This window comes from Adiantum capillus-veneris, chromosome 28 (assembly GCF_014529385.1).
Source record: "Adiantum capillus-veneris isolate H3 chromosome 28, ASM1452938v2, whole genome shotgun sequence".
Taxonomy (NCBI): Eukaryota; Viridiplantae; Streptophyta; class Polypodiopsida; order Polypodiales; family Pteridaceae; genus Adiantum; species Adiantum capillus-veneris.
The window spans coordinates 93,674,313-93,693,321 of record NC_140958.1 but is presented as its reverse complement, the minus strand read 5'-3'; the positions used below and the strand labels follow the sequence as shown (position 1 = coordinate 93,693,321).

The 19,009-nt window shown below is 41.0% G+C and overlaps 2 pseudogenes; both read left to right on the top strand.

Moving 5' to 3' along the window:
• The first annotated feature begins 229 nt into the window (after positions 1-229).
• Positions 230-816, top strand: LOC147420897 (uncharacterized; annotated as a pseudogene).
• A 10,160-nt stretch (positions 817-10,976) lies between these two features.
• LOC147420896 (phospho-2-dehydro-3-deoxyheptonate aldolase 1, chloroplastic-like) lies at positions 10,977-11,821 on the top strand (annotated as a pseudogene).
• Positions 11,822-19,009: the final 7,188 nt, after the last annotated feature.

Below are 19,009 nucleotides of genomic sequence, written 5' to 3'. Positions count from 1 at the left end.
GACAATACAGGTTGTGGAAGTAGAAGAAGCTACCAGCATGGCTAATTCGCAAAAGAACCTAGTGGAAGATTGTTTAGGATCTGTGTACATGAAGCTCAAACCAGGCATTGAGTTGGACATAACAAAATTGCACAGGCAAGATCTTCCAGAGGTTAGCAGTTTTCGAGTCACGGTGCACTTGATAAAGTCAAATTACAAGGACAAAAACTGTAGCAGTCTCTATAGAGACATGGAGGGTTGATGGTACAAAGTAGAAACACCTCAACAAGCGACGGAAGAGCCAAATCAATGCTTCATAGCTCATGAAGATGGTTCAAAGTTGGGTTACAAATACATGTTGACAAGTGGTAATATTTACCGCTTGATAATGAGCTCACCTTTAGCTTCCAATGCAAATACAGTGGTAGCTCAGAACAGAGAAATAGCTCAAGAGACGGGGCCTACTATAATCAATCTACCAAAAAATGAAGACACAGTCAGCAGGAAGGAATTCCTTGAAGCCATGTGTAAACGACAGTTGCCTTCAACCACTTCAGAAGTCAACAAGCAACCTGAACCAATAGCCCTTCCTTGGATCCACGAAACGAGATGGAAAGATCCAATTTATGTAGATTCTGATGGACAAAGATGGGTTCAAGTCACGGGGGTAAGGACATTTAGCGAGTCAGTTCCTAGGACACTATGGGCAACACGCATCGGAGACAAGAGCTATGATATAGATGGAAGATGCTATGAATTAGATCTTATTGCATATAAATTCTCGGAAAGAGCTGCAGCTTTCATCTTGTCACCTTCAACTCCACAAGACCAAATTGAGCGACGGGCACATGACGAAATGATATCTAACCAGGTAAATATTGGTCACACTGCCACTATTGCACAAAGTCAATCACTAGAAGATAGGGAAGTGCACTTTAAAATCTCTAGGCTTCCACTGACACATGATCAGAATTTGAATTTGTATGAGCACAATTCAACTCCTTTCATTACACAGATGAGTGCCACAACACAACATTCACAGGTAGAGAACACTACACATGCACCACAAAATGCACCAACACAAACACACGTACAATCAATGGAAGAATCGGCTATTGAGTTAGAACGACTTCACAAAGACCTAGCTCAATCAGCTGAGCTAGATGACAAAGCTAGAATATCCACATCTGGCATAAGAAAGATACCTCTTACAGATAGGGAACACTCTCGGATGGGGGGAGTCCAGTCTCCACCTAACTTACTGCCATCAGAACAACCCTATCAACTGCAAACAACAAAGGAGAATCACAATACTCTCTTACAATTCAATGGACAACAGAAGCCACATACAGGCTCGAGTCGACAACATAGTTCTAAGACTATACAGAAGCCACAAATAAAGGATCACATGTTGATAACAGACATAGAATTAAAGTTGGTCACTGAAGTAGGAGCTGAAACGACCATCTAGGGTTATAATGGAAGCTATTACAAGCTTCTTGAAGATGCCACAGTCGAAAAAGATAAAGGCAAACAGTCAAAGCCAGCGTCAATGTTGGTTTTTAAGTATCTACATGTCATGATGATGACATACTTGATCAAAGATACTATGGGCAACTAATACCAACAATATTATGGACAGATACCTCGACCAGGTATAGAACAAATAGGAATAGATGGCCATTGCTATAGATGTGGCATTGATCATCTAATACCCAATTGCCCAGTAAAACTGCACTTAGATATGATGAAGCAGCAAAAACAAGACAGCATCAGACTGCAAGTAGCTGACTCATTAAAGTAGACATCTCCAAATAGAAAGTCGCCAGAAAGAAAGCATATCTTGTCAAAAGATACAAGAGACAAACTGATGACTAAAATATTGGAGGTCAAAGGCGTCAATGATATTTCAATTGAAAATCAAGCTGGCCAAAAAGATCAACTACAACAGATGGTCTCAAATAGCTTGGAATTTTTCAAGCATGAAGTCAAAAGATCCGACAATGATGTAGCGGACGATTCAATGTCAGAGGAAGTGGATGAAGAAATCGTCTGTGATCAAGAACCAGAGCAGGTACGGGCAGTCAAGGACTTGCCATTGAAGAATGCAACAAGCAAGAATGTGGAATAAAAGATTCTACATAATAATGCTAATACCACAGATAGTTCATCGCTAAGGGATGTACCTCAGAATGCAACAAAGCCAGAGATCAAGTCTCAAAGCCAAGAAACAGACATCTCAATGTGTTCAAAGGCAGACTTGAATCAAAAGGCAGAGGTGGTCATAAAGTCAGATCCTAATATTTTCTTGCCAATGGAAGATGCCAAAGAACCAAGGGTGACACAAATCACAATTAACTTGAACAATCAAAAGCAAATGGTGCATGAAGCCTATCAAAAGACCTACAAACAGATCAATAAAGAGCAATGTGAACCAAAGGCAACGGTAAGCATTGCATCTGGAGAAAAGAGTCAACATACTTCTGTCCAGCTGGCAGAGAAAATTAAAGACTCAAACAAATTGTCAAAAATAGAGGCACAAAGGACTGTTCAAGTCAGTTTAGATGCAGAAATCACCAAAGCATGTCATCCACAAGCAAAGGTACAAACTTCCTAAGTCATTACAGCTAGTCATTTATCAGCAGAAGACAAGGGAAAACCAAAAGTCCAAGACAGCTTATCCTCTTCCTCTATAGAACAGAAGTCCAACAAGGAGGTCACAAATGCAGCTAAACAATCAATGCAAACAACAGTGGATTCAACACCCCAGGGAAAGACATACCAACAACCTAGACAAAAGTATAAAAAGGTCTTTCAGCCAAAATACCCAACCCAGAGTAAACAAAGACACAAGCAGCACATCAAAACCTATGTTGCGGCCAATGACATCAATGTCAAAGATCTAGTTTGGGTAAATGATCCTAGTCCAAACAATTCACGTAAACAAATGGGATGGATTGCCTCCAGTACAGCTTAGAAGAGCAAGGCTACTACAATGGTCATCCAAATGTTTGGTTACCTAAACCAAAGATATCAGGCTATACAGTAGCAAGTGGCTTCAAACCAAAACAACAAACAGGTAAATCAAGATCAAATTCAACTCAAAATAGGAGATCGAACAACAAGGATAGAAACAGGTTCAAAAACGATTCTCAATCTAGAAGGCCTATATATCTTCAAGGGAATTTACCAACTGTGATTCCCAAAGATGGCAAGGAACAGATACATTTGAATAAAAAAGTACAAACAAAAATATTTGTGCCATCAAATATACTTCAAGCGCAAGGATATTACACGGGACAAAAAAAATCTGGCTACCCAAGGCACCAAGACCAGATTTTACACAACTTGAAGATAATTACAGCTACAAATAGTGGCAAATCAAGGATAAAAGTCCAAAAAGTCAATATGTCATCTGCAGTAATAAGCCATCAACAAGTAGCAGATACATATGGGTGCCAAAGCAGACAAACGAGTAGAAGAAGATTGAGGTCATCTCCAACTTCCAACAAAATGAAGGTAGCCAATCTTCTCAGATAATGGACCAAAGGTTAAAACAAGGAATTTTGACAACCAAGGTCACCTAGGGACTTTTGGAGCCGGCCCCCCCTCCGAAAGGACTTAGTATTAATTAATCTTCTTGAAAGAGAAGAGCTTTGAATTAATACAATTGCTAATCACACTTCTAGTTACACAGATTCAAGAGACGATTAGCTCTAGAATCCAATAATTACTGTGATTAGGCTTTCCCGCAACGCAACACTCGTAGAACTCGTTTTCAAAACCTTAAACATCATGTGGATGATAAGATCTACGGGGAGCAAGAAAGATACTGGTTGGAAAGGAGTATATAAGCTTAAGAAATAGTAATCTGCATGTGTTAGCTAAGCATAAACAGGCATCATATGTAAAACATGCATAATTGGGGAAGAAGGAGATAAAGCTGAGCTTCCATGGGAGCTTCAAAAATCTAAAAACAGAGTTCAGAATGATGCAAAATCAGTCCAGGTCGACCTCTCTTCTTTCTGTTGACTTGGGGTACACACCAAGCAAAAGATAGAGCAAAGGGAGGCTTTCTGGCCCACTTTTGGGAAAGAGGAGGCTGCAGTCAACTGGGCAAGTGGGTGGCTCATGAGAGAGGGCTCCATTTTTGAGGTCGTGACACCTGCCCGGCCAGTCCCACTTTGTCCTATTTACCTGCCTTGGGCCCCACTCCAACCCCCTTGGGCCACAGACCAAACCTGCTGTCCATAATCCCTGTACCAGATGCGGTCTGGGCAGCCCTTAGGCTCATTTTCGGAGGCTTTCAGGAATAATTTGGACAATATTAAATTAATATTTTTAGTTCAAAAAATCCCGTTGGGACCCTTAACGGACTTTGATGGCACTTCTAAAAAATGCAGAAAATTCCTGGAACTCTCTAGTCCATAGATGCATCATCTTCGCCATTGTACATTGTTGGTCCTTTTACTATTTTTATTTTCCTCACTAAAATGGCCAATTTTAGAGAAAGAAAATGCATTTAAGTAGACCAAAAATGAAATTTGATGACATTACCCCGCTCTTGAAATCATAGTCATCCTTGACTATGCTTCTATTCAAGAAATAGAGATCATTTGGTTCATTGGCATTTTGCTCAGGATCCACTTTGAGCACATTTGACATCTTTCCACAATAGATAACCAATCTATTCGGTACTTGGGAGCGATGCTGCCGCAAGTATGTCAATTACATTTAGCCTAGCACATTTCCACAGTAGTTGGCAAGGCTACTTGGTACTCGGGAGAAAGTCTGCCGCGAGTGTGCATCATTTGGTATGCATACACATTTCATTTAAAACATTCAATGAAGAACTTAAAACAATCGATTGCAAAAGAAAAAACTATGTTATTCTTCATTACCTTTATTTGGATACATTAGGGCAATTTATGTAATTTAATGTAGGTGTCTACCATTGACATATTATCCTTCAATTGTGGCTCTTGCATCTATTTAGCGTCTTTGAAAGGATAATTCTTAAACTTAATGAGATACTTACGAAGTACCTTATCATTATGTAACACCTTGTCTTCATGGGGTATGATATGCTCAGGTTGCAATACCTCCTCCGACCCTTCAAATTCGGGAGGATCTTCCAAAATTGGTTCTTGCGGAGGATCACCTTTGTAAGCTTTGAGCAAGCTTACATGAAAAGCATTATGGATTGGCCAATGAGAGGGAAGCTTGAGTTGATAAGCCGTTTCATTGATTGGCCGTAAAATTTGGAATGGTCCATAATATCTGCATGCTAGTTTAGCATAATACTTTTGATAACATGTGAGTTCTCCTTGCCAACTTTTTCCCGTTGATGACGTAGACGAGCTTTTGGAAATTTTAGAAGAACCCAATCATTTGTGCGGAATTGCATGGGTTTTATGCTTATCAACAACGGCTTTGTGCTTTGCCTGTGCAATAGAGATAGCTTCTTTGATCTTAGGAAGGTATCGCATAAGTCGCGACTATACTCATCGGCAGCGAAGATCTTTCCATGCATTTTTAAAATGGGTGGAACTTTGGATCTTCCTTCAATCACCTCAAAAGGTGCTTTACCTGTAGAAGTGTACACCGTATTGTTGTATGCACACTCTACTAAGGGTAAGTACTTCTCCTATTGATTGCGTTGATCTACTTCTGTTACATAGGCTTTTAGTAGATCGAGCACAATGGAGTTTGCTATTTCACTTTGCCCATCCGTTTGAGGATGATAGGCAGAAGAGAAATTCAGCCTTGTGCAAGGTTCTCAAAGAGTCCTTTCTAGAAATTACTGGTCATTCTAGGATCTTGATCAGAAACAATACTTGTTGGCATACCATGGTACTTAAAAATTTGAGAGATAAAGAATTGTGCCATATGTGGAGCCTTAATAGTCTTTTTGACAGGTATAAAGTGAGCTTGTTTGCTAAACCTGCCCACTATTGTCCATACTCCCATATTCCCATGTACAGACTTTGGTAAGCCAAAGATGAAATCCATAGCTATACTCTCCCATGGAGAATTCGGAATTGGGAGTGGCTGAAGCAAACCAGGTTGCTTCCCACGGTCATACTTAACTTTTTGGCAAGTAATGCATTGAGATACATATTCTTGAATGTCCTTCTTCATTGTAGGACAAAAGAAATATGTCTCAATAGCATTCATTGTAGCCTGAATCCCTCTATGTCCAGCATAAGGTGGAGCATGTGATTCATATATGACCTTTTCCCTCAAACCTTTAGTAACACATAGCCGTGAGCCCTAGAGAAGATATCCATCGTGAACCACATGTGATTCCATCATCTTCCCTAATGCTATGGCTGACATGACATTGCAAAAATTTGGGTCAATAGCATACTCATCTACCATAGAGATAAGATCATTGTGAGAGTCTACAGACATAGCATTGCAGCAAGGTCTATGTGACAAAGCATCTGCTACCTGATTGTGCTTACCAAGAATGTAGCGATGTGAAAATGAAATTGTGAAAGAAAATTGGCCCACCTTAACTGCTTGTCAAAAATCTTGGTTTGCGTCATGAAGTGCTTGAGACTCTGATGGTATGTTCGAATGATGAATGGCGTCCCAAGAAAATAATGCTTCCATGTATCCAAGGCATGCAAGACAACTAAAAGGTCTTTTTCATAGATGCCAAGGCTTTGTTCATCAGAGTGCAATTGGCATGTCTCGTATGCTATGGCGTGTCTTTCTTGTAGGAGTACTCCTCCAAGACACTCACCACTTGCATCACAATGGATCTCGAATGTCTTTGAGAGGTCGGGTAACACTAACACAGGTTGAGAGATGAGTCTCTCTTTTAGTGTAGTGAAAGCCTTTCTCTCCTTATCAGTCCACACATATTTGACGTTCTTCTTTGTCAAATCATGTAATGGTCCCGTTATGGCAGAGAATTTTGCAATGAATCTTTTATAATATGAGCACATTCCAATGAAGCTTCGTAGCGTGTAGATTCCTTGGTTTAGGCCATTCATTTATTACATCAAGCTTTTGTGGATCCATTAGGATTCCATCCTTGGAGATAATATGGCCCAAATAATGAATCTCTTTTAAAGAAAAAGTTACTCTTTTTGCGGTTTATGTACAGCTTGTTTTCTTGGAGTGCTTGAAACACTACCTTGCGATGCTCTTTGTGTTCTTCTAAGGACTTGGAGTAGACTATGATATCATCAAAGAATACTCCTGTGTAAGTCCTATGTACATGAAAGATCCTTTCCATCATTCTATTGAATGTGGCTAGTGCATTTGTTAGGCCAAAAGACATAACAAGAAATTCAAATAAGCCAAAGGTGGTCCTGAAGGCTATTTTATGAATATCCTATGGCACAATTCGAATATGATAATAGACACTTTTAAGGTCTATTCTATTGAAGTAGACTGAACCTTGTAGCTTATCAAACAAATCCTCAATCCTTGGGAATGGAAATTGATTCTTCACTGTCAACTTGTTTAGTGCACGATAGTCCACACACATCCTGTATGTACCATCCTTCTTGAGACAGGAGGACAAAATGGTGAAGAGGTAGGTCTTACCATACCCTTTTGCACAAGCTCATTAACCTGTGACATTATTTCCTCTTGTTGAGCAACCGAGACTCAATAAGGCGGCTTGTTAGGAGGAGAGCTTTCTTGGATGAGATCAATCCTATGATCATCATCTCCCCTTTTAGGAGGCAACTCATCCGGAATATCATCGATAAAAATTTCAGCGTGTTCATTTAGAGTTTTACCAAACACCGAGCAAAGTTCTTCGAGCAACCTATAGTCCGAGCGAGTCTGTTAATTGGTGAGCCTCCTATATAATACCATAATGCTTTTACACTTCCCAATAGCCTATGTAAACATTTTGTTGGTAAGTTCACATAAGAGCTCCCTCTAAGTCCCAGTCTCTTGCAACATTTGTAGTTCATGACGTCTTACCTTTGGAAGATTGTGAGCTACAATTAGTCCTACACATCGTTAACAAAAAATTGAGATGTTTGTATTTCTAACAAGCTAAACTTAAGAAATCCAAAGGCTAGATTTTGGGCTTAATTTCAATTAAGAAAACATTCCAATTTTACAAGTGTTAGTGTAAAAGTCATCTAATGCTTTAAATTTAACCTTAAATTGGGAGGATTTCAAACAGTATTTATAAAAGCTGGTGGTCTACCTTATTTTTAATGGCCTCAATTGAGAAATCCCGGCTCCACTTGAGCTTGCCCTTGAGAAAAGTGCTAAAACTGTACGAGTTTTAGTGTAAAAATGAGAAAATGCTTCAGATTTTAACTTAAAACTTGGAGCTTTTCAAGAGTGCCTTTTCTATATCAATGGGGAACGTGCCTTCTTTTGACCCTACAATTTTGAAGTATGCCCATTTTCACATTGGTTCATTTTTTCTTTTGGAAAAATTCTAGAACCGACGCGCTCTGCTAGAGTGAGAGCACGGGATAGAGAGAGACAGAGAGAGGGGGAGGGAGAAAGGGACTGTGTGTGTGTGATAATTTCAACATGACTCAAGAAAAGCTAGGTCTAGTTTATCCAAAGCCTCCTCAAGCGTGCTTGAGAGGGGGGGGGGGGGGGGGGGGGGGGGGGGGGGGGAGGATCTCAAAAATAAGGGAGAAGGTTAGTGAAACCTTCTCAAAATTTTCCCTAGAGGCTTTAATCGTGTTCACTTCAGTTGCAAAAGGAAAAGAATAAGATCTATTTACCTTGAGCATGCATATATATATATATATATATATATATATATATATATATATATAAGAGGAGTGCAAGACTCAACGAGACTCCATATTCAAATGTTTTTTCAAAGTAATTGTCCAATGGCAAGAGGCTGGACAAATTAGAATGCTTTAGAATCCTTCAATCTAGATAACATACACTCTATGTGTGCATGTGTGTTTTCTCATGTGCCTCGAGAGGCGTTCACAAGATGCAGTGGCAACAAATCTGCACACTAACAACTTTGACAGAACATGAGGCGATGTCCCCCTCACAAAAAAAACAACTTTTGCAAGTTAAATCCTCTAGTTTGAATAAACTTGCTTGTGTCAAGGTATGTGGCTTTACTTCTATTAGTTTTTGTCCTCGAACCTTAATTCAAAAACGTTCTTTTATTCTTTTATGCTAGGCATATTGAGTTACTACCGCCCTTGTGTGAATAGGAGAGTAGAATGTAGTGTTAGAGAAAATTCTACCTCAGCTTAGCCTTATAATAGAGAAGGAGAAAATCCACTTGAAAAGTTTAAGAAAATAGAGTTAAATTGCAAAAAATATAGGTTAAGTTTACTCAATGGATCTACCCGAACACTGGTGGAATGCAAGGATAGGGAACCTCGTTTGAAACTGGCTCTCCTTGGACTCAGCTTTGGCGGCCTCCACATGTGTTGCCAACTTTCCAACACTCCCATGTTGTAGCTCATCTTCCCTAGCGATTTGTATTCGGCAGTGTTTCTATCCCGGCACATGGTTGCCATCTAAACTGCCTTCAAGGGTGCACACTGGCATGTGTGTGTGTGTGGGGGGGGAGAGAGAGAGAGAGAGAGAGAGAGAGAGAGAGAGAGAGAGAGAGAGAGAGAGAGAGAGAGAGAGAGAATCTCATCCCCGATGGTTTGTATTCGGGAACGTTTCTATTGTGACACCTACCTGCCATCTAACTTGCTTCAACGGTGCACGTCGACATGTGGTGCTATATATATATATATATATATAGAGAGAGAGAGAGAGAGAGAGAGAGAGAGAGAGAGAGAGAGAGAGTCTCACGGCGGTTTGTGTACCTCTCTCTCACGGCGGTTTGTGTATTCGGCAACGTTTTTTCCGCAACACCTGGTTGCCATCTAAATTGCATTCAAGAATTCACGTCGGTGTGCAACGCTAGAGAGAGAGAAAGAACGGAGGAGGCGACATTGGGCAAGCAGAAGCAGAAGAAATGGAGCAAGGGAAAGAAAAAGGAGAAGGTCCACAATATTATGGTTTTGCTTGATGAGGTTACTTATAATAAGCTTCTTTTTGAGGTTCCGAAGTACAAATTTATTATCCCATCCATCCTCTCCGATTGACTAAGGATGAATGGGCTTTCTTGCAAAGCTATTAGGGACTTGATGGCCATAGGCACCATATTTATGCTTGTAGTTGCTCATCAGTGTCCAAGAAAAATCATTTTTTGAAACATACAAAATTCCTTTCTTGAATTTGCCAAGAGATTTTAGAAAATTAGGTTATCTTTTTGGGTTTTTGCACTATCTTTCTCTATTTTGAGGCGGAATTTCTCCTTGTCCTCTTGCTCTCAACCGGCATTTTTGAATTTGAAAACGGCACGATATTAAGCTGAGACACATTTTTCCGAATCAACAAGGAGAGTTGAAGTCAAGACCTTTTATTCAAGAGGGAAATGGCATAACCAATCTATCACACTTGGGTGATTGAAATGCTCAAAAGAAAAGAATTTTAATGCCGTAGGAAATTATCCCAAGAGACCTTAAGACGAGGAGAGTTGAATCTGTGATTCTGCATTGAACTGTCATAAACTGAGAGAGAGAGAGAGAGAGAGAGAGAGAGAGAGAGAGAGAGAGAGAGAGAGAGAGAGAGAGAGAGAGAGAGAGAGAGAGAGAGAGAGAGAGAGAGAGAGAGAACCTACCCTTGAACTGCCGTAAAGAGCGCGCACCAGTGCGCGGTCCTAGAGAGAGAGAGAGAGAGAGAGAGAGAGAGAGAGAGAGAGAGAGAGAGAGAGAGAGAGAGAGAGAGAGAGAGAGAGAGAGAGAGAGAGAGAGAGCTGCCGTAAAGAGCGCGCACCAGTGCGTGGTCCTAGAGAGAGAGAGAGAGAGAGAGAGAGCACTTGATGGAGATTAAGTCTTGCTGACAGCGACGGTGCAGAGCAGGCTGTAGATCATCCCACGCCATCTCATTTTCCCTTTTCCCTTTTGAGTTTTGCAGAACGTACGGCCCTTTGCTTATCTTGAGTCTTCGTGCGCAATGAATGGCTGATGTTCGGTGGCCAATTGCCTGTGATCAAGGTAAGAATACTAATTACATTGGCCTTATGATGAATGACATCATTAATTGTGAGGCTTATAAGCTTTACTTTATATGCTCTGTAACAGGTTGGGGAGAATTTAATAATGTCCTTGAATGATATCATTACATGGGTTCTGAATCCGTACGTGCATTGACATGGTGTAGGTAAGGCGGATGGCCGGACAATTTGCAAAGCAAAGATCAGAGGACCTAGAAGAAAAAGATGGGGTGAAGCTGCCAAACTACAGAGGGGACATTATCAATGGAGATGATTTTGATGAGAAGTCCAGGTACCCGGACCCAGATCGTATGATCAAAGCCTACAGCCAGGCAGATACATCACTCAATTTGCTTCGGTCTTTTGCAACTGGTGGCTATGCTGCCGTGCAAAGAGTGACCCAATGGAACCTTGATTTCACCTCTCACAGTGAGCAAGGCAGCAGGTCATCACCTAAAATTTCAGTGACTGTTGTTGCATTCCTATTACCTATATTTTGAGCTCATCAGCAAAATGTTCCCACTCTCTCTCTCTCTCTCTCTCTCTCTCTCTCTCTCTCTCTCTCTCTCTCTCTCTCTCTCTCTCAATCTGTATCTGCTTGCAGGTACCGGGAACTGCCGAAGCAGGTGGATGAGGCCATGTGCTTCATGGGGGCGGTCGGTGGGATAACGCTGGACCACCCGCTCATGACCAACACTGACTTCTGGATGTCGCACGAGTGCCTGCTGCTGCCCTTTGAGTAGGCACTAGCGATTGGACTCCATGACAGGTCACTGCTACGATTGCTCTTGCCACCTTCACTTTCTTTTTCAAGTCTGACTCTTTGAGGACCTCCCGTTCGATAGTTCGCCGCCTGCAGCCAACGATTATGATTCAGATTGGTAGTGTAGATACGTTGATGGATCTCATTAATCTGGTATCAAACATGAGGGTCTGATAAACAAAAGCATATGCAGCTTATTGACCAGGAAATACAGAATAAAGAAGTGCATTCAAGCCAGGATTAAGCTTTTGCACTTGGTTGTATTAATCCTTTTGCACTTGGTTGTAGAGCCAATGGTGGTGACATGCAGCTGGACACTAATAGTGCATAGTTCATCGATAACTGACTGTGATCCCTCACGAGTCACTGAGATCAAGAAATTGCACAGCTAATTTGTAGGGTCAATCTCTTCGTGAGCCATCTCAAGCATGCACATGTTCTGTGTGGCACGAGGCACATGTCCGGCCTTGAATTTAGAGGGATCTCTCTCTCTCTCTCTCTCTCTCTCTCTCTCTCTCTCTCACACACACACACACACACACACACACACACACACACACACACACACACACACACACACACACACACACACACACACACACACGTTCATGACTATGGGCATTTGTAGACTTCGCACAAAAATTCACGGCCTAGCTAAGTTTACAAACGGATGGCATTTGTGTACGAGGGCTACAAAGGCCGATAGTCCCCCTACCTCCAATGTCAAACCTAGCTAGCTAAGCAAAGACAAGACAATAGAAGAACATGAGGTTGCCATACTTCACAATGTGGGAATAATAGGGGGAGGAATGATGGCTTCTTGTGACAAAATTACTCACCCTATTAGTTGAGGAAACAATCTTGCACCCATACCAAACCTAGTTGTGTCAATCCAATAGAATGTTATGATGTTGAACAAAATAGAAAAACCAAGAGAATGAGGAGCTCTTTTACAAGATAATTTTTCAAAACCGTTTTGTTTTTGTTAGTGTGGATCTAGCATTGTGTTCTAATACAATTTTTTTTCTTTATAGCTATTTTCCATGGGCCCGACATTTTTAACTACACCTAAAATAGGAAAAGCTATTCTTTTTTATGGGAGCGTTCCACCACTACTCTGAGAAAGGGGTTTCTAGCTTTACACAATTCGAATTGGTCTAAAATTGAGAAAGAGGTCTCTAGAATGGACAAAATTAAAAGTGTTTGTAAAACTCATGCTTGTGCAAAATTGCTAGTATCTTTATGATTTTTTATTTTAGTCCTTATGCTATTATAATCCATAGTAAATATTTCTATTTTACAACCATCACTAGCTCATTATACTTGCATATTAGAGGACTTGCAACTCATAGACAGTCGTCCTGAAGTTGCATACATTGTAATAGCACTATATATCTTTCTATTGGCATGTCACAAAATTTCAATTTTGAGCATTGCTAGCTTAGTGTGTACTTTTTAGTGATTGTATATATATATATATATATATATATATATATATATATATATATATATATATATATATATATATATATATATATAAGCTACAACAAAATATTGAAATCATGTGAAAAGATCCCTTGATTTGTGTACTGAAAATTAAGAGAGCTCCTTGCTTTTTTGTTATTGTAGCTTGCTCTTTTGCTCGGTTTAGAAATTGCTCGGAAAATCTTGCTCGGAGTTAGGGATCCCTCGTTCATTTAGAAATGATTGAAAGTCATTTTCTACTTTTAATGGATCATTTGGAGAGACATCACTAGAGTGAGGGGTATCTTTGACAAATATCATGTAAGCAGAAATGGAACTTTTTATGGCTTTGTCAAAAAAATCATGAGAAACAAGTGGAATAGTGTGTCCCTTCTCATTGACGTGCAAGGTAATGTCTCTACCCTTGTGCTTAAATGATAACTCTCTATCTCGAAATTGAAGACAAGCAACCATATGATGAAACCATGGTGCTCCAAGCAAAACATATTCATTTTTGAGGGAAGAGATGAGGAAATCTTCTTTGTCTACATACCCTTGTATATGAATCCTTAACTTCCCAATCAATGAAATGACTGGGGTATCAGGGCCTTCAAAGGGTCCTTCAGCAGCATATGTTCCTCCCATCTCATGACCATGTATTCCTAGCTTTGATGCTAATCCCACATATATATAATTGTGCGTGGAACCTGGATCAAAGAGGATAAGTGAATCATGCTCTCCCACTTTGCCCCATGCATAGCATAAGGGACTTCCTTCGGGGAGACCACCCTCTTTTAGACTCAGTAGTCATTGCAGTTCGAGGGGGTTCCTTCTTTCCATGCTTTTGAGGGCAAGAGTGAGCTTGTTCACGGCATTTAAAACATCGGTTATCTTTACAACAACGTTCAACATCTTCAAGAGAGAGACGGTTTTTAACTTGGTAACCTTGTTTGTCCTTTGGTTTCTCGCTGTCGGGGGATAATTGTGCGAAAGGTGAGCTGGGAAGGCACCGGGCCCCTGGCTGTGAGAGGTGCGGGAAAAAAGGTGCAACAGACACGATTATCGACACAACAGTATTCAAAGCAAACAGTTCACCTAATTCTAGTTAATCGACAGAATCCATGTTTAATCAATCACTAATGGATCTTAAATGCTCTTTACAAGAAGAAACCCTGGCTTAATCCAGGTGCTACATAGAAAAATTAATAAAATTCTGCTTACTCCGCCTTCTGCTTTCCGATTCGAATGGTTAGTGACGGCCTTGAATCTTGGGTTAGATAGGCACTGCTAACGGATTGAGATTAGGCTTGATGTGTAGAGCTTGGATCAAGCTTGTGAGATTAAGAAGCTTAGGAATTTGATTAGGCTTAGTTTTGGCTTACGGCTTGGCATCCGACTAGGTTAAGGAAATTTGGCTTAAGAGTGAAATAGGTTAAGCTTCGGAAGTTAGAGATGGATTTCGAAAGGCTTGAGGGCTTAAGCTTGAAGATTAAGCGAGCTTAAGAATCCATATTAATCTTAAGAGCTCAAGGCTTTTGAAAGCATGAGGCTTCAGACTTTAATTAAGCGAGCTTCCGAGCTTAGCATATATTGAGGAGAAGGAGAAGAGCTTAAGGCGATTTTGATTATGAAGAGCTTAAGGTATGGAGCTTAAGAGTAGGAGCTTAAGAGGAGGAGGAATTCCCTTCCGATGATGAGGAGAAGGCCCGAGAGCTTAAGGAGCTTGGCCTCCAAAGAGCGTCCTCATGAATGATGATGAGCCCCAAATCACACGACCTTCCTTTCTTTTCTATTGCATGGTGAAAACGAACTTTTCTATTTCCGGCATCCCATTAGCGATATCGCTAATGGGAATAGCCACTTGATGACATGGCAAGGTTGGATCGGACGTGCGCCAAATGCGCCGCGAGTGGCACCGGAGCGAGCGCGTTTCCCTACTGCTTCATTCCCGTTTCATGCTCGCGGGCATATGAGCCCTGTCAAGCCCAGCGCGAGTTGGTTTTCCTTCCCTGCGCCCTCGCCATCTCCTTCTTCTTTCTTTTATTGGCTTCACACTTAATTAAAAAGGAAAACTTCCTTTTGTAAACGGGCGGCCCTTTGGGTTTATGGCCCTTGGCCTTTGGGCGGCCGGCTTCCTTCATAAGGACACCACATTAGGTAGATATAATCGCCAAGGCACCACCAAGGTTATCCATTGGGCGGCCACAGCATTGGTAAGGGCACCACATTTAGTATACATATCGACAAAGGCATTGTCAAACACATCCCCGGCCAAAGTTTCCTTCATTGGCGGCATTTGGACACACTTACCGGCCATGCAGTGTTGTATACATTCGGCCAAGGCAATGCCAAGCATGATAACATTATTGATAATTTTAATTCCCGCATTATTTTTGTACACATACCGAACAAGGCATCACTTGCAATTATTGCATTCCAAAAGATGACATTCCAGACACGAAGCTCTGCAAAATTTACGGCACCGTATTTGGCATACATAGCTAGCAAAGCACTGCCAAACTTGGCATTATCTTCTTGAACTTCGATGCCCGTATCATCATTCCGAATGTGATACTCCTCAAACCAATTACTGCTCCATGCATTCCAAAATCCCAGCTGCAGCTCATTGGCCGAGCGGACTGGAGTGGTACAGAACCGGCCCAGGTGAATATTTACCGGCCAATATCTTGGTAAACGGAACTCCGATCACTGATCTGAAAAGACCGACGCGCTCCACAAAGTGAGAACTTCATCCCGACACACTTATTTCATTTTTGCCCCCTCAGCTGCAGTTGCCCAATCTGGTACAGATCTGCTACTGACTCAACTTAAAACTGTCATAACTTCTTACCCGTAGCTCCGATTGACGAGCCGTAAAGACAGGCACGTAGAGCTTTTTGAGTACTTCAGCTTGGATTAATAAAACCCCAGTTATGACCACTTCAAGAATACTGATTGTTTAGCATTACCAAGACATCTTCTGACCCTTAGAGCCGCATCTGGCACACTTTCAGCTTAAAATTGGCTTGTTAGCAAGCCCTTATAACTGTTGATTAACCATGCAGGATTCAAATACTCTTGAACATCATTCCTTTGCTCATTTTCTTGTGATGGGAGTGGAGCGGCACGACATTCATCCCTCTGAACGTGCACAGCCTCCGGTCTGTGCCAACCGGTCTTCAAGCTGTATCTTCTGTAAATACCTTAAGCTACTTATCATCAAACTCATGTAGGTGATAAGGGTATGTAAAACAAAAAGAAGGTGTAAATCATAACATCAATAGTCTAGCTGAATTATCTGGTAGCTGTCCCATCACAATCCTTGAACCGTAGTGGTCGTATCCAAGCTTGCAATTAAAAAAAAAGCTATTTAGTGAACCCCGCCAAACTCAAGTGCTCCAGTTACTTATGCACACGGCTTGACCATCAGCTCTCTTTAAGGAACTCTGTCAAACTCAAGTATGCCTTACTCTCTCTGCACACGGAATGGTCGTCAAGTCCTTTACTTCAAGTTCTGGTAGCAGAACCATCTCAAAAGATGTGAAGATACTATAAAAATTGTCCAAGATGTCAACTGGAAGCTAGCCATGGAAGCTTACTGATCATACAACCAAAAACACGACTGTCTTAGCATAAATCCAAAAACAAATCTACTGCCAAGTAACCTGCTCTACAGGAAAGTAAATGAATTCTTTGAATCTGCCAGTTGCTCTTCAATAGCTCCCAGGATCAAATCGGATAATAAGGAATTTCCCCAATAGTGGAGCAGCATAATATCCACATAGGCACACACATTCTGAATCAAATAACTTCAAGCACTTTTGCTCCAAATATGCTATTCCTGGATCTAGATGAAAGAAACCACCATGTACACCCAAAAATACCCATCCATAGTGAACCTGTTTTTTAAGGTCTTTTGAATCACCCGGATCAAATACCATTAAGATCACATAGCATTGATGGCCTCCGCAATATACTAGAGCTTCACCTGAAGCATACTGCAGCAGCCACATCTCATAAACTTTTGGTAACTTAAGGTCGTTACCAGCAAGAATCAAAGATCTGACTCCCTTTAACTGGTAGCCAGGACATCACTGACATAAGAATTAGGAATAATATCCAAATCCAGCCATATTTCGCACATTGCCGAAAGAAATGAAAAATCATGTGCACTTTATGCATTAGCAGGGATGAGTTAGCATCATCACCCCCTCTAGCTTCACAGCCATTACGAAAAATCTTAGGACTTTCTGGACATGTATCATTAGAGAGATTTTTACCTGGCTCTTGAGTTGATAATGAATAATAGCTTTGTCCTGAAAACCTTCATCCATAACATCTTTGAGAAAATCATCCTTGGAGGTCTCAGCATTCTTTGAAGCTATAGGACTTGGCTCCTCTTGCAGCCCATATATAAGCGTAGATGTACAATCCGTGTCATTATCATGTTCATAATCATCATGATGTAGGCAATCTCCAATATCTCCCTCTGCTTCCTCATCTGCATCCATGCTACTTAGCAAGCCAATATTATTTTGAAAAGGTTCATCAAGCACCCCTTCTGAAGGGGTACATGCATCACAAAGCTCTTCCAAACTGCTATAACCTTCTCCTTCAGATTGGGCCAAAAACCCATCAATTATAGAATCTGCTTCCGTGATAATAGAATCGGCAAACATATTGCAAGAAACAACCATAGGCTCACTGGCATTATCAGGTACATCCTGTGTTATGTTCACTGTCTCGGCCACTTCATCATCTATTGCATGCATAATAGACTTGCTTTTGCAATCATCTGTAATAACTATGCTGCTCTGTTCAGCTATAGTGCCGATAGAACCATTAGAAGCTTTTAGTGGCTCATCTTCTTGATAAACTTGTTGAGAGCATCCCATGCCAAGGTTAGTAGCTTAAAAAAATCTTGTTGTACAGTTTGGCTCTTCACAAGAACCATTAGTCGAGGTGACTTCCATGCGACAAATCTTTGAAAAAAATTCATACATTTGTGTTTCAGCAGTAAATTCATTATGTACCTTTGCTTGGTTGCTCAAAATATGGTCCTTTGAAGTTGAATCTGCTTCTTCCAAAGCTGTATTTTCCTTGGCTTGAGTTCTTGCAGAAATATGGTCCCAAAATTGATCATAATTAAGGAACTGCATATGATCACCTTCTTCTTTATAAAAAATAATCTAGCCTCGTTCATTAATCTCCTTCATTGTTAACTTGATAATTCTTGAGCTTTCATGAACAAACCCTTCTGCAAAATAATCCCACTGTGTGGGGTATGTCTCTGCCAGTTCTCAAACCTTGTCTTTAAACTCGGAGGTTACAACTTCTTCAAAGGTCGAAATCATCCGATCTTCTGGAATTCCTCGGCTCTTCATCTCCACTTGGTAGCATGCAAGGAGTCCATCTGGATCATGACCTTGAAAAATCCCATACTGTTCATGTACAGCATCAAGTGCCATCTCCATTGCCTCATCAAGCTGCTTTTTCATCTTCATAACTTTTACTTCGTGCAAACACCTCTGAACTAAGCCCAACATTTTTGGTAGATCTACTGTTGCTAGATTTTTATCAAATCTATTCAGGTTGTAATCTTCAATAAACTGCTTCAATTATGCTCGAATCTCCATCCTGACCTCCCACCCCAGCTCGTTTCGCATCGGGTTCACCAAGAATGTCGGGGGATAATTGTGCAAAAGGTGAGCGGAGAAGGCACCGGGCCCCTGGCTGTGAGAGATGCGGGAAAAAAGGTGCAACAAACGCGATTACCGACA